We start from the raw sequence: 17,336 nt of genomic DNA, 5'->3' as shown, positions 1-17,336 counted from the left end.
TAAACGCTGCTCCCCGTCCTGGTCCCCCTCGAGGAAACTTCCTGTTCCCGTTCTCACCCCTGAGGGGGTGGAATTCGAGGTGGCCAAGATTATGGACAGTAGGATGGTCCAGGGCTCCCTCCAGTACCTGGTCCATTGGAGAGGGTACGGGCCGGAGGAGAGGACTTGGGTACCTGCCCGTGATGTTCACGCTGGGGTATTGATCAGGAGGTTCCACCTTCTCTTCCCTACTAAACCGGGTCCTCTTAGTAAGGGTCCGGTGGCCCCTCATAAAAGGGGGAGTACTGTTAGGGATCTGCCAGGTACTACATCTAGGTATACTCCTGGGATTAATCAATCCAGAGCCTATCGCGGGCTGGTCAGTCGGAGTTAGCTCCGCCCCCTGTCCTTTATTACCTGCTGTGTTCTCCTCCTCAGTGCTTGTAATTCTTTTGGATTCCTGGCCCCACTGCTGCTTGCTCCAGCCTGCTTCTGCCGTGCTTCTGCCTTGCTGCTGTTCTGCTTAACCTGCTTTGCTTTGCCTCCGGCTTGCTTCCTCCTCCGTGCTCACTTGGGTATACTCCACCTTATCCTGGTCCTGACTACTCATTCACCGCTCCGTTTCCTCGCGGCGTTCCGTGGGCTACTGCCCCTTCCCTTGCGTGTTCCCTGTTTGTTTTCCCGTGCACCTAGACAGCGTAGGGACCGCCGCCCAGTTGTACCCCGTCGCCTAGGGCGGGTCGTTGCAAGTAGGCAGGGACAGGGCGGTGGGTAGATTAGGGCTCACTTTCCCTTCACCTCCTTCCTGCCATTACAGCACCTTTACGCAGTGCTTATGATTTGCATTGGGCTATTCTTATCTCTTGTATGGCATAAGAACTTTGATACCATTACTGGTCGGCACACATTGTAGTTTTAGATTCTATGAGGGGACTATAAGACACCAGTATTATGATGGTAGGTGAGGGGCCCTCTTACAGATTTTGCATTGGGGCCCAGGAACTTCAAGTTATGACTATGTACATAAGTGGTTGTATATTTGATTTTCCCACCACTGCCCTGTTGAATAAGGACACGAGACGTGTCAGAAACGCGTAGGCACATTCCAACAAGGAAAACTTTGATCCTTTACCCATCACTCATCCCTGTACTCTCCACATTGCAGAACTATCCTATTTAGTTATTTTTATTGTTATACCTATAAAATTGGAACAGGAGTTCCTTTTTACTTTCACCCAGCGCTGGATTTTGGTTCACTTTTTTCTACTGCCCTGTTCTATTAGGGTGCAGTTACGCTTGACGTACTGTACTTGCTTGACGTACACTGCAGAAAACTCTACAATTTATGTCTATGGGAAAAAAAATCAGCAACGCAAGAACTAGAGAAATCTGTCTGAGTTGCGGAATATTTTTCCTATCGGCATACAGTTTAAAAAAAAGGCTGCGGAAATACAATGCACCCTAAGACTCCTACTCACTAAGTAAGCAGTGCAGGTAATGGGTATAAATTACAATTGCACATGATTCTATTTCCTAATATATAAATCAGAACTTCACTTTAATTGATTTTTGAGTTCATAGTCAGAAAATTCTCAGTAACATAATTGTGAAATATTTATAAACCACACCAAGCCCCTTGAACATATTAACTTTCCATAGAATTGCTGCAATTACGACTTCATTGGTTCCACACAGTGACCTTCATTAAGTTCAACAAGTTCTCTAAATAACAATAATAGCAACAACTTCAGACAAAGGAGTAAAACTCCCACTCTGACTATTGAATGAACTACCGAAAGATATGGAAGCACCCACAGGAGTACTCATGTTACTCAATGCCAGAACTCCCCTTTCATAGGTCAGCAGCCTGTTCACCACGAGCGTGTTTACTTGCTACACACAATTCTGTTAAATTGTAGACAAAGAACTGGAAATTATGATGGAGAGGTTTTACTCTATGCAGTTGATATTTGAAGACCATGAACATGTTGGTTGATGAGAAGGTCCTAATTTTTGTTATTTTTTATTAGGCATCTTTTATTTTTACATAAAGAGGGCTCCATGCTGGGATTTGGTCCTGGTTCATCCGCTTGGCACTCCTAGTAAACTATAACCGCAATTGTATATAATATGCATTAGGTTTTCCAGCACTGCTCCATCCTATTTTCAATACAAGGACAGACAACGTTTGGGAAGGAAATGCTTACGGAAAAAAAGTAATTGGCCTACATGTGGAGCAGATGTCTGCGCCAGAAGAAAATGACAGGCATTGGACATCCATGGTGCAGGGGTTGCAGTTGTACTCGTGCCCTGGTGCCTGATGGGGTCCATTGGCCCCTCTATTACATAGGAAGACCCCAGTTACATAATAACACTTGATGATTGAGGGCCATGTTACAGATTTTGCTTCGGGGTCCAGGAGCTACACATTTCCCCTCTGCCATGGTGAGTTATTTCTCAGGTTCTCAAACACTCAGGTATCTGCTCCCTATATAAGGTCAGTGATCTCCTTGAAAGGAGATTTTAATGCAAAATGGTTGAAATGTTGGACATAGCAGAAGAAGACGAACCCTTTATGAACACTTAAGCTTCTGCAGATGGTTCCCCCTGATTTCTATGACCAACGATCAGATGACTATGTGGAGACATCGAAGGAAACAAGGATCAGACAGGATGGGTTTTTACCTGTTTCCCCTGAAATAAGCGGTACTAGAGATACTAGAAAAACACACCTTATTTTGTTCAAACCATAACAACGAGAATACGGAAAGTGTTGGATCTGCCGCACACCCAAAACTAACAGCGGTTTCCGTCATGCGACATCACTGTGCAGGAGCGTAATTAGGAAACACTGGGCCCCATAGCAAACTTTTGACAGGGCCTTCCTCCCCTAGGTGCCACACAGGCCTGGCCTTGTAGATAGTGCCCCCCTGTAAATAGTGCCATACAGCACCCTCCTTTAGACAGTGCTATACAGCCCCCCCCTGTAGATAGTGCTATACAACCCCCCCTGTAGACAGTGCTATACAGCCCCCTGTATATAGTGCTATACAACCACCCCCCTGTAGACAGTGCTATACAGGCCACCTGTAGACTGCTATACAGCCTCCCCATACAGTGATATACAGCCTCCCTGTAGACAGTGCTATACAGCCCCCCTGTAGACAGTGCTATACAGCTCCCCTGTAGACAGTGCTATACAGCTCCCCTGTAGACAGTGCTATACAGCCCCCCTGTAGACAGTGCTATACAGCTCCCCTGTAGACAGTGCTATACAGACTCCCCATACAGTGCTATACAGCCCTCCCTGTAGACTATACTATCAAGTATCATAAAGAGGGACAATTGATGGGGCGCGCAGCGTCAATTTTTCTTCCTTTTAAGCCACGCCTCTAATCCCACCCAATCCCCGCTCATACACACCTGTTTCAGCCCATATTATAATGCCCCCATAGCTGCCACCATACAGTATAATGCCCACACAAATGCCCCATACAGTATAATGCCCACACAGATGACCCCTTGCAGTATAATGCCCAAACAAATTCCCCCATACTGCATAATGCCCCATAGCTGAACCCACACAGTAGAAATGCCCTGCATAGCTGCCAACACACAGTATAATGCTCTCCATAGCTGCCTCCACACAGTATAATGCTCCCCATAGCTACCCCCACAGTATGTATAATGCCCCACATAGCTGCTCCCACAGTATGTATAATGCCCCACATAGCTGCTCCCACAGTATGTATAATGCCCCACATAGCTGCTCCCACAGTATGTATAATGCCCCTCATAGTTGCCCCCTAGTATGTATAATGCCCCCCATAGCTGCCCCCACAGTATAATGCCCCCCATAGCTGCCCCCACACAGTATAATGCCCCCATAGCTGCACCCACAATATAATGCCCCCCATAGCTGCCCCCACAGTATAATGCCATCCATAGCTGTCCCCACAGTATAATGCCCCCATACAGTATAAATCCCCCCCAAAGCTGTCCCCACAGTATAATGCCCCCATACAGTATAAGGCCCCCATAGCTGTCCCCACAATATAATGCCCCCCATGCTGCCCCCACAGTATAATGCAGCCCATACAGTATAATGACCCTCATATAGTAAAATGCTCCTATAACTGCCACCATATCAGCCCCCCTCCCCTACCCAGTGTAATGCCCCATAGTGCCTAATAGAAAAACAATAACATTATTACTTACCTATCCCCGCTCCCACGATGGGTGGAGGATCCTTCTCCTCCTCTGCACTGTGCTGTGATTCACTACATCGCACCTGCCTGCGCTGAGCCGCTCACGGCAGAGTAAATGCTGGGGCACGAAGCTGTCAGCTCCTTGCTCCAGCATTCAAGAAGTGGGACCAACGCGGTGAGCGCTGTGTGGCTAAGGGGGTCCTGCGGGCCCCGCAGGTTTAGGGGCCCAGTCGCAATTGGAAAAATTGCAACCACCTTGAGCAACGCCACTGTTACAATAGCCTATAGCAGAGCAGGGAGATACCTCCCTGCTCTGTTATAGTGTTCAATAGTATCTGCATCCAAAGGATGCAGTCACTATTGAATGTGTCGTCGCTGCCGCTGTAGAAGCCATAGCGGCTGCTAGCGGAGCCTCCTGGCATGAAGTGGGGCATGTCGGCTGGCGGCACGGGCCCCCTCATGCTGCGGGCACCGTAGCAGCCGCTATGGCTGCTAGAGCGGTAGTTACGCCACTGTCACTGTGGCAAATACAATAGGAGGGGGTGAGGAGGGAAGCCATTTTGGCAGATATGCTTTGGGCACCAAGAGAGCTTGACATGCCCATGGGAACAAGTTACCCACAGGATTTTATTAACAAGGATATTTTACAAATACCCTAATTTAAAGGGATCTCTTTAACCCCTTAATGACCGGGCCTAAAAAGACCTTAATGACCAAGCCAGATTTGTTAAATCTGGTATGTCTGCGAAAGTTTTTAATATCCAAGTAATTCTGACATTGTTTTTTCGTCACATGTTGTACTTTATTTTAGTGGTAAAAGTAGACTGATACGATTTGCAGAAATTAATTAAAAAATAGAAAAATTGAAGAAATTTTGTAAAAATTATAATTTTTCCCTATTTTTAACTGCAATATGTCACATATGTACATACATACTGTACAATTTTTTTTATTAAATATATATTTCCATCTCTTTACTTTTGGCAGCACTTTTGAAAAATGTTTAGAAATTTTAGAAATTTTGAAGTACATTTTGTTTTCCTGCACCAAGCCAGGTTTTCAGAGGCTCATAGGTGTCAGAATGGTGGAAACCCCCACAAGTGACACCATTTTGAAAACTACACCCCTTAAGGTATTTATTAAGGGGTGTTGTAAGTATTTTGAGCCCACAGTTTTTTTGTAAGAATTCATGCAAAGCAGGCGTAAAAAAATATAATTTCACTTTTTTCATAAAAGTATCACTTTGAAGACCGATTTCTTTGTAAAGCGACCAGGAGAATGAAGAAACACAACCCAAAATCTATCACCCTGTTTCTCCTGTTTTCAAAAATGCCCCCATTGTGACCCTAATGCGTTGCCTGGACACACGGCAGGGATTGAAATGAAGGGAGCACCCGGAGGCTTTCAGGTCTCATATTTTGGTGAAAATGTTTTAGGCCCCACTGTACATTTGGAGAGGTTTTGAACTACCAGAACGATAGAAACTCCCCATAAACGACCCCATTTAGAAAACTAGACACCTTAAGGTATTTATCTAGGGGTGTAATGAGTGTTTTGACTCCACAGTTTTTTGCTAAATTTAATGCATAGCAGGTGAAATAAAAAAACAAAACACTTTTTATATAAAAGTATCACTTTGAAGACCAATTTCTTTGTAAAGCGAGCATGAGAATGAAGAAACACACCACAAAATCTATCACCCTGTTTCTCCTGTTTTCAAAAATGCCCCCATTGTGACCCTAATGTGTTGCCTGGACACACGGCAGGGACTGAAATGAAGGGAGCACCCGGAGGCTTTCAGGTCCCATATTTTGCTTGAAAATGTTTTAGGCCCCACTGTACATTTGGAGAGGTTTTGAACTACCAGAACGATAGAAACTCCCCATAAACGACCCCATTTAGAAAACTAGACACCTTAAGGTATTTATCTAGGGGTGTAGTGAGTATTGTGACCCCACAGTTTTTTGCTAAATTTAATGCATAGCAGGTGAAATTAAAAAAAAAAAACTTTTTATATAAAGGTATCACTTTGAAGACCGATTTCTTTGTAAAGCAACCATGAGAATGAAGAAACACACCCCAAAATCTATCACCCTGTTTCTCCTGTTTTCAAAAATGCCCCCATTGTGACCCTATTGCGTTGCCTGGACACACAGCAGGGCCCGAAAGGGAGGGAGCACCCGGAGACTTTCAGGACACACATTTTGCTTTAAAATGTTTCAGGTCCCATTACACATTTATAGAGGCACTGAGCTGCCAAAAAGATAGAAACTCCCCATAAATGACCCCATTTTGAAAACTAGACCCCTTAAGGTATTCATCTAGGTGTGTACTAAGTATTTTGACCCCACAGTTTTTGCAGGAATTAATGCAAAGCAGGTGGAAAGAAAATTTTATTTCACTTTTTTTCACAAATGTGTCATTTTAAGGTCAGATTTCTTGTACAGAGGACATGAGAATAAGGAAATGCACCAGAAAATGTATCACCCTGTTTCACCTGTGTTCAAAAATATCCCCATTGTGGCCCTAATGTGTTTCCTGGACACACGGCAGGACCCAAAAGGAAGGGAGCACCCGGAGGCTTTCAGGACACACATTTTGCTTGAAAATGGGAGGATTCTACTTTTCTAGATTGAGAAATAGATGTCCCTAACAGTTTCTACACCCTATGACTATGTCGTGCTAAGAAAGCAGCTGTCCTGAAATCATGTCAGTCCATAGACATTATGTATATCAACCCGCTCTGATATATAGTAAGTTAGAGTGGGAAAATTTATTAAACTGTTGGCGGAAAAAGACAATATATCCAAAAAAAAAGGAGGAAGAATGTATCCAGCTATGTGGAAAACTAGAGCATGTTCACAGGATGAAAGAAAATTTGTAGGGTTGTAATGACTTTATTATTCAAAGTGACTGGTCATACAACATCTCTTTAGCTCCATCAATCCCTATATAAGGGACGAATGTGCCAAGTGACGCGGTACACCATAACAAGCCCCTGCCCGGCAAGGTAGGAACCGCCATGTGCACAAAACAACCAATCACCTGTAGAATATATAAAGGGGCAGTGTCCCACACCGTTTGTATAGATACAGTAAAGGACCACTACTCCCCAAATTAATGTTGCTATTTCTAGAAGTATTGTCGGGTGTAAGAGGTCCACCAAAAACCCGAACAAAACTGTAATAAAGCCCATAGTGTATTGATAAGGAACAGCTCGCTTATTAGAAATCCTCAGAATAAAAAGAAAAAATTATGCCGTATCCCCAGTCAGTAACAGCTATTTATGGCAGGACATAGTCATAACGGAAAAATAAATAAAAAGCTTTCAGGGCACAATTTTACCTTGAATGAATTTCAGGGCCTTATTCCACTTTATATAACTGGGTTATATCCCAAAATGACTCAATCTAGAAAAGTATATTTCCCTCCCTTCCAAAAAAGTGATAAAAAAAAGAAATCTCTAAAAGAACCCTACATTTTGGCATCTCCTAAATATACAGCGAAGCTGCTTCCCTAAAAAAAAAAAAAAAAAAAAAAGAGGTGTACAGAAAAATAAAATCCTAAATAAATCCTGCATTTTAACTTTTATAGCTCACAAAAGAAAATTTGTAATGTGCGACGGTATGATAGATTTCAAAACAGGGACTTATGCATAGACCAGGGTTGGAAGGACAAGCGGAACAATAATATCTTGACTCACTTCGCTGTCCTTGTTTGCTGCAGACCCGACACCGTTTTTTGGGGTATTTTTGGTTAGGTGTTGAAGGGATGGGGTGTAAAAAAATTTTTCCAACAAGTCGGCGTACATCCTCTGACTCATGGACTACTCTCTGGTCTGCAGATTGAAATAGGAGATCTTCAATCACTTTCTCCTGAAATTCAAAGAATGTAGCCCTGCCCGCTGATTTTTTTGTACAGGACAAATGCATTGTGCATTGCAACCTGGATGAGGTATATTGCCACTTTCTTATACCATGTTCTGGTTTTCCTTTTAACCAGATAAGGTTGTAACATCTGGTCGCACAAATCTACCCCACCCATGAATTTGTTATAGCCGACACACACAGGCTTTTGTCTATCTGCAGAGGCCCCACGTTCTCTAACAGTTTCTGTTGCACTTGTATGGATAGTGCTGATCATGTAGACGTCCTTGCGGTCACGAAATTTTAAAGCCAGCATCTTCTCAATTTGAAAAGTGCATGACTCCCCCTTTCGTAGTTTTTTATCCACAAGTTGACGTGGGAAACCTTTGCGATTCCTGCGTATTGTGCCACAGGCTTCTGTGTTGGCACAATGAAGGGCGCTAAACAATGGCACACTGGTATAAAAACTGTCAGTGTATACATGATACCCCTTGTGTAGGAAAGGGCCAATTAAATCCCACACAATCTTACCAGTGGTACCAATATTTGGAGGGCACCCTGGTGGATTAAATTCACTGTCTTTACCCTCGTAGATCTTAAATGCACATGTGTAGCCAGTAGTGCTTTCACATAACTTGTAGATCTTTACCCCGTATTTTGCACTTTTTGAGGGTATGAATTGGCGGAATGAGAGACGCCCTTTGAAATTCATTAGCGATTCATCCACTGCTAAATTTTGTTCAGGGGTATATGCTCCTAAAAAGGAGGAATTAAGAAAATTTAGCAAAGGCCTTCATTTATACAGCCGGTCACGGCTTCTGTCGCTGGAAAGGGGTGCCTGTAGGTTGTCACTAAAGTGGAGAAATCGCATAAGTATTTCGTACCTGCTGCGTGACATAATGGCAGAAAAAATGGGGGTGGCATGTATAGGGCTTGATGCCCAATATGACCTAATAGAGGGTTTTTTTTATAATTCCCATGTTAAGGGTGAGGCCAAGAATTTTTTTTATTTCCATTGCATTTGTGGGATTCCACAACCTGGCATGAGGTGACGAAGGCTTATTTGCAATGTACTGCCTGGCATACAAATTTGTTTCCTGCACAAAATGTTCCAAAACTTGATCCGTAATAAAAATATTAAAATAATTTAGTGGTGAAAAATTACTGACATTGGGACTTATGCCAGGAGTAGCAATAAAGTCATTTATGGTGGGAGAAAATAAACTTGTGGGTTCCCACACTAAATCGGTTTGGTGAGGTTGTGCAATTTCAGGGGCTGCACTTTGAACGGACGTTGTGGCAACTGCACCGTCTCCCATATCACTGGTGCTGGGTCTCATATCCATAGAATCCCTTGAAGCGACACTTTCGCTGTCGCTTTCAAGTAAAAGCTCAACTTCAGATGCAGAATCCGTATCTGAGCATAGCATCTGATAGGCTTCCTCAACGCTGTATCTTCTGGCAGCCATAATGATAATACAGTCTAAACCGCAAATAATAAATGTAACTAGCGGTTGAAATTTTTTTATCAACTAAGAACACTAAAGGAATTAAAAGTTTTTTAATTTTTTTTTTTACGTTTTTTTTTTCAAACCTAAACCTAAACCCTACGCTTAACACAAACCGTAAACCCAAGCCCAGAACAGCACCCTACGCCGTCTAACAGCGTACAAGCCGTCTAACAGCGTACCCTAAAAAGAAAGTTGTTTATAGTACGATACTTAGTATATACAGTAAATATACTTATATTTATATATATATGTATATACTATATACTATAAAATACTGAAAAAATAGTTGTTTTTTTTTTAAACTGTGTGTGAGGAACAAGTGATTTTGTGTGGGGACACTGACACTTGTATCTGTTTCTCTCCACAGCTAGAACAGTGTGAGGAGAAACAGATACATGTTTTTACTTTTATTTTACAGTAGTGATCACTATGATTGGATCTCATAGTGAACACAAAAGATCAGGAACCAATACTATTGGCTCCTGATCACTGCTCTAAGAACAGAGCTGGTAGCAACTCCCGACAGCTCTGTACACAGTAACAGCATGTGACCGCTGTGATTGGCGGTCACATGATGTTACGACGAAATCCAGGGGCGTAACTAGGAAAGACTGGGCCCCATAGCAAACTTTTGACTGGGGCCCCCCCTCTGCTGGGTATCACACAACCCCCCCCCCCCTTGTAGATAGTGCCTCCCTATAGATTCCACCACACAGCGCCCCCCTATAGATAGCACCATACACAGCCCCTGCAGATAACGCCATACAGCCCCCCTGTAGATGCCACACAGCCCCTGCAGATAACGCCATACAGCCCCCCTGTAGATAACGCCATACAGACTCCCTCTGTAGATAACGCCATACAGCCCCCCTGTAGATAACGCCATACAGCCCCCCTGTAGATAACGCCATACAGCCCCCCCTGTAGATAACGCTATATAGCCCCCCCCCCCCAAAAAAAAACGTCCTATAGTTTGTCCTACAAAAGACATGCATCCCCTATCCACAGGATAGGGGATACATGTGTGATCACTGGCAGCGATAAGGAGAACGGGGGACCGAAAGTCCCCCGAAGTTCTCCATGACTAACCTCGGACTTCCGGCGTCTGCGCAGTTCAATAAAAATGAAAGGAGCGCTGGTCACGCATGCGCACAAGCGCGACCGGCGCTCCATTCATTTCTACGGAGCTGCCGACACAGACCCCGGAAGTCCGAGGTTTGTCATGGAGAACTTAGGGGGGACTTTCGGTCCCCCGTTCTCCTCATCGCTGCCAGCGATCACACATGTATCCCCTATCCTGTGGATAGGGGATACATGTCTTATGTAGGAACAACCCCTTCAGTGGCGTCGCGCTGTAGCAGCCATAGCGGCTGCTAGCGGAGCCTGCGGCCATGGGAGGGGGCCGTGCCGGCGGGTGGCACGGGCCCCCTCATGCTGCAGGCCCTGTAGAAGTCACTACGGCTGCTATAGCGGTAGTTACGCCACTGCGTATAAGTTTGTACGGCGTAAAACTACAGCTCCCAGCATGGCCGGAACAATGGTAAGGATATGCTGGGAGATGCGGTTTCACAAAAAAAATCCTATCACCATCATCTCGCTGCAGATCATACAGTGACTACAATACTGATTAGAGGCAGAATAAACATTTACATTAAGTGACTCACCGGTGACGTCTCAGATTCTAGTTCTTTTCTTCTCCCTCCGGTCCAGACCTCTATGATGGATTTCTCCCGGCCATGACCCATTTCTGCAGTTTTCCGTTTAGATGTCTTCAGCTTCTCACTTTTAAAACATTTCTGCACCTATAAACAAAGTTAAAATTCTCAACACATCTAAATATAACTGTCACAAACACACATGTCCCCTGTAGATAGTGACCTACATAGAAGCCCCTGTAGATAGTGCCCACATATGGACTCCAGAGCTGCAAGGCAATAGTGCTAACCACTGAGCCACCGTGCTGCCCTACATATAGCTTCCCCTATAGTTAGTGCTCCACGTATAGCCCACCTCTGTATATAGTGTCTCACATATAGCTCCCCCTGTATATAGTGTCCCACATATAGCCCACCCCTGTAGACTGTGCACTACATATAGCCACCCTGTTGCTAGTGCCCCACAGGTAACCCACCCCTGTATATAGTGTCCCACATATAGACCCCCCTGTATATAGTGGCCCACATATAGACCCCCCTGTATATAGTGGCCCACATATGGACCCCCCCTGTATATAGTGGCCCACATATAGAGCCCCCTGTATATAATGGCCCACATATAGAGCCCCCTGTATATAGTGGCCCACACCCCCACATATAGACCCCCCTGTATATAATGGCCCACATATAGAGCCCCCTGTATATAATGGCCCACACCCCCACATATAGACCCCCCCTGTAGCTACTGCCCCACATATAGACCCCCTATATATAATAGCCCACATAAAGATGACCCCCCCCCCCCCATAGATAATGCCATTCACATTTTTATGAGGGGAAAAAAAACAAAAACTTGACATACTCACATTCTCCGGTTCCCACGCTGTTCACTGGCGATGCAGACATGCTCTCTTCTGAGCATGTCTGCAGGAGTTGAACGAGCGTCCTCCAATGACGCTGATTGGCGGGGCAGAATGACTTGCCCCGCCAATCAGCACCTTCCAAGCATGGAAGCGGCGCGATGATGTCATCGCGCCGCTAGCCAATCAGTGTCATTGTAAGGCACTGGATGGTCAGGCACTGAACATGCCCGGCCATTCATGTATTTGGCTGCCGCTAGCACTGGGGCCCCCTCCGGTGCTAGCGACACCTACAGGCATGAGATGGCCTGTGTAAGGCTCGGCGTCGCGGGCCCCACAGTAGCGACGCTACCGCTGTAGTAGCCATAACGGCTGCTAGCGGCGCCACCGGGCCCCCTCAAGCCCCGGGCCCCGTAGCAGCCGCTACTGCTGCTACCGCGGTAGTTACGCCACTGACGAAATCGGCAGGTCCTGATGGCTGCACTAAGAACCGGACCTGTTACTTACAGCCGGTTTTTAGTGCAGACTTCACCAGGGTGCCGCTAAACCCCCTCTACTACAGCGACGCCAAAAGGCGTAGTTGTAGACTGAGTACCTGCACAGCCTGACGTCAAAAGACGGTGGGCGGTCGTTAAGGGGTTAAAGGCTATGTAAACCTTTGAAAGGCAATTATTTATTTTTTTAAATAAAAAGATTATTCAGTGTGATTGGTGCAACTTTTTAAATCATTTTTATTTAAAATTCTTTTTACTTTTTGAGATACAGCTGCTCTGTATTTTCTATGCAGACTAGCTGTATCTTTCGCTAAATCCTGTTCCCATCAGGTCAGCGGGACTGACGGGTTCAGTGTCAGCGGGTATTGCCTGTCTCTGGGACTCAGCATTCAATTGTAATCTATCACATCTAAGTTCATAGAGAATACAAAGCAGCTGTATCTTAAAAAGTAAAAATAATTTTTAATAAAAATGAATTAGAAAGTTGAACTAATCACACTGAATAACCTTTTAATTAAAAAAGATTGCCTTTCAAAGGTTTCCATAGCCTTTAAGATAGTAAGCAAAGTATTTTCTGGGTATATGTATACACCCTTTTACATAGCGAGTAATGTATTGCCTGGTAACTGATCATGTAAAATCACGCAAATTTATCTGATTGTGGTCCTAAATGTTAGACAAATTTCCATGCGAATTAAAACAATCACCCTATGTAAAGTTTTAATCCGATTCGTTGAGTTGCTGAAATTTTAAAACTGGTGTAAAGCCAAATTCAGAACCGCAACTACATAGAAAAAAATGCCATTATGCTGCTATTTCTGATATTGCCACAATCATCTTTAACTTAATTAAAGAAACAGTACTTGGAAATGTTCCTACAACTTCTATGGAAAACTACAATCCTTCTACCGTGGTGATCACGGTTTTTCCCCAGTGGAATTCAATGTGGAAAAATTACCACACAAATGTCAAGTATAAGGCTGGGTTCACACGACCTATTTTCAGGCGTAAACGAGGCGTATTATGCCTCGATGTACGCCTGAAAATACGGCTCCAATACGTCGGCAAACATCTGCCCATTCATTTGAATGGGTTTGCCGACGTACTGTGCCGACGACCTGTAATTTACGCCTCGTCGTTTGACAGCTGTCAAACGACGACACGTAAAATGACTGCCTCGTCAAAGAAGTGCAGGACACTTCTTTGGACGTAATTTGAGCCGTTTTTCATTGAATTCAATGAAGAACAGCTCTAAATTACGGCCGTCAATGACGCCTCGCAAAATGCGAGGACGAGCAATTACATCTGAAATTACGGAGCTGTTTTCTTCTGAAAACAGCTCTGTAATTTCAGACGTAAATCCAGTTTACGTGTGCACATACCCTAACAAGCATCAGTCGACACGGAGTATGAATTTTTAGATGGACAATCAATTCATTTGTAGCACAGAACTGTTCCTTTAACCTCCTAAGGATGCCGCTTTTTTTTTTCCCATCATTGCACTTTAAGAGCCACCATTTTTATATTATTTTGTTGACATAGCTGTATGAGGGTATGTTATTTTGCAGGACAAGTTTTTTTTCTGTAAATGGCACTCATCGTGTGGTATAAATGATATGATCACATTATTTTACAGGTCAGTAAAATTAGATCGATACCAAATTTATATATTTTTTTATGTTTAAAGAGTAGCTAAACGTTTGACAAACTTCTGACATGTCAGAAGTTTGGATTGGTGGGGGTCCGAGCACTGAGACTCCCACCAATCGCTAGACTGAAGCAGCTGAAGCGCTTGTGTGAGTGTTCAGCAACTTCGTGTCTGTTTGGCTTTTTCCGGTGTACAGGCTCATAGACTTTCTATCGAGTCATAGAAATAGGCGAACAGACACGAAGCGGCTAAGCGCTGACACAAGCGCTTCAGTTGCTTCATTCTAGCGATTGGTGGGGGGTCTCAGAGCTCGGACCCCCACCAATCCAAACTTCTGACATGTCACTATGACATGTCAGAAGTTTGTCAAATGTTTAGCTACACTTTAACTACTTTTTACAATAAAAAATTGTTTGTATTTGTGTCGCCATATTCTGAAACACATAACATTTTTATTTTTCGGACTACGGAGCTGTGTAAAGGCTTGTTTTTTTTGTGGGACGAACTTCTTTTTGATAACTTTTTAGAACGTTTTCTGGGATACAGGATAAACAAAATACTTCAATTCTGGCATTGCTTTTCAGGCTTTTTTTTAATGGTGTTCCCCGTATGGGACAAATTACATGATGATTATATAGTTCAGGCTATTATGGACGTGGTAACACACCCTAACTCTGGCACTGCCTAATAGGTATACTAAGATGGCAGACCTGGGTGTCATTGTTAGGCCCCTGGCTGCCATAGCAATCCATCGGCACCCAGCGACCACATTGCAGGGGATAGTTGGGCTGACAAAGTGACTGCTGCATCTAAGGTGTTAAATGGGCACCAGCTGAAATAGTACGGCGGTTTACGGTAACGTCATTTACGGTGCAGTGCGTTAAAAACTTAAAGACAGGATTATAGTGGAAAAAATCGGGGCACTAGTTGGATAGGGGGCAAATCTTCCCATCTATTGCCATCTTGGCCGACACGTTTATGGCTTCCAGATAGTGTGTTTTACAGAAACCTTTAACAAAACAGCAGTGACAAATATAGAAGAGAGGGGAATCCTATTCAACAGATTAAGATGGGCCTCCATTATGGTGCTGGAATTTGCCCCTGAAGAGAGAGGGGCCAATTGATGTTGTTTAATTACCCCTCCATTCATTTTCCATGTGCAAATTCTCGACCCTCTTGTTTGCTCACAATGCAATTCAATTAGAGAGAGGAGCCATGCACACGCATGGGCGTAGCTAGAAAAGACTGGGCCCCATAGCAAACTGTGGTATAGCCACACGCAGCCTCCCTTATAGATAGTGCCCTCTGTAGATTGAGCCATACAGCCCCCCCTGTAGACAGTGCTATACAGCCCCCTGTAGACAGTGTCACACCCCACTTGTAGATAGCGCCCCCACCTCCTCCTTGTAGATAGTGCCATACAGCCACCCCTGTAGATATCGCCATAAAGCCCACCCTGTATATAGCGCCATACAGCTCCCCCTGTATATAGTGCCACACAGCCCCCTCCCTTGTATATAGTGCCACACAGCCCCCCTTAGTATATAGTGCCACAAAGCCCCCCTTTAGTAGATAGTGCCACACACAGACCCCTGTAGATTGCGCCACACACAGCCCCCTGTAGATTGTGCCACATGCAGCCCCATGTAGATAGCATCACAGCTCTCCCCTTGTAAATAGTGCCATACAGCCCCCTAGTAGATAGTGCCACACAGCCCCCCTTAGCAGTGCCACACAGCCCCTTGTATATAGTGCCCCACAGCTCTCCACTGTGTATACTGCCACACAGCACCCCCCTGTATAGTGCCACACAGCCCCCCCTTGTATATAGTGCCACACAGCCCCCCTAGTATGTAGTGCCACCCTGCTCCCCCACCTTGTGCATATAGTGCCACCCTGCTCCCCCTTGTATATAGTTCCACCCTGCTACACCCATGTATATGATGCCACCCTGCTCCCCCCTTGTATAAAGTGCCACCCTGCTCCCCTTGTATATAGTGCCACCCTGCTCCCCCCCTTGTATATAGTGCCACCCTGCTCCCCCCCTTGAATATAGTGCCTCCCTGCTCCCCCTCTTGTATATAGTGCCACACAACCCCCCCCCCCCCCCCAAAAAAAACAGACTTGTGATGGACGGAGCGCTGCACAGGCTCTGGTTGGGACACATGCACAGACCAGCGTGATGCAGTGACGTCATCACGACGGCCTGCGCAGGGAGTCTTTCCAGCACCTTATAAGCTGCAGGCCTAACGTGGCCTATTCTAGCTTTTCTGCTGCCTGAGACAAAAATTTAAATGGCGCCCCCCAGATTTTGATTGACATCCCCCTGACTCTTCTACATCACTACCAGCCTCCTCAAACTCTTGCGGATGCGCCGATGCCTTGTACTCCCCTGGCATGCGCGGTGCAGCAATGTAGCCGGGCAGAGTACACCTCGCTGCACGGTGCGTGCTCAAGTAGTACAAGGCAATGACACATCTGAGAAAGTTGTATCAGCCAGGAGGATGTAAATCAAACATGGAAAGGTGGGTTTGGAGGCAGGACAATGTGTACCGCCCCATGACCCTATAATGAGTAATTATCATATAGTGTGCGTCGTTATAGAAGTTGATATTATAGATTTTGCTGCATCTGAAAAAAACATACATTTAGAAATAGTTTCAGGTCATGTATTACTGCATGGTGGCAAATCAAGGGGTTAAAACTACCAGACAGGTTCTCATTAAATATACAATAAATTGAAAACAATTATATCTGCTTTGCAATTTTGTTATTATAAATATATCCTTTATAGTTACAGCTCCAGAACCAAGCTCATACATATATACGGCACGCGAGCCAAGCTCAATACATATATACAGCACCAGAACTAACCCAAGTACATAAATACAGCACTAGAACCAAGCTCTGACATATATACAGTACCAAAACCTAGCTCAGTACATAAATACAGCACCAGAACAAAGGTCAGCACATATATACAGCACCAGAACAAAGTTCAGTACATAAATACAGCACCAGAACAAACCTCAGTACATAAATACAGCACAAGAACAAAGCTCAATAAATATATACAGCACCAGAACAAAGCTCAATAAATATATACAGCACCAGA

Source organism: Rhinoderma darwinii, chromosome 1, assembly GCF_050947455.1.
Source record: "Rhinoderma darwinii isolate aRhiDar2 chromosome 1, aRhiDar2.hap1, whole genome shotgun sequence".
In the NCBI taxonomy this organism is placed as follows: Eukaryota; Metazoa; Chordata; class Amphibia; order Anura; family Rhinodermatidae; genus Rhinoderma; species Rhinoderma darwinii.
Note: the sequence above shows the minus strand (reverse complement) of the source record.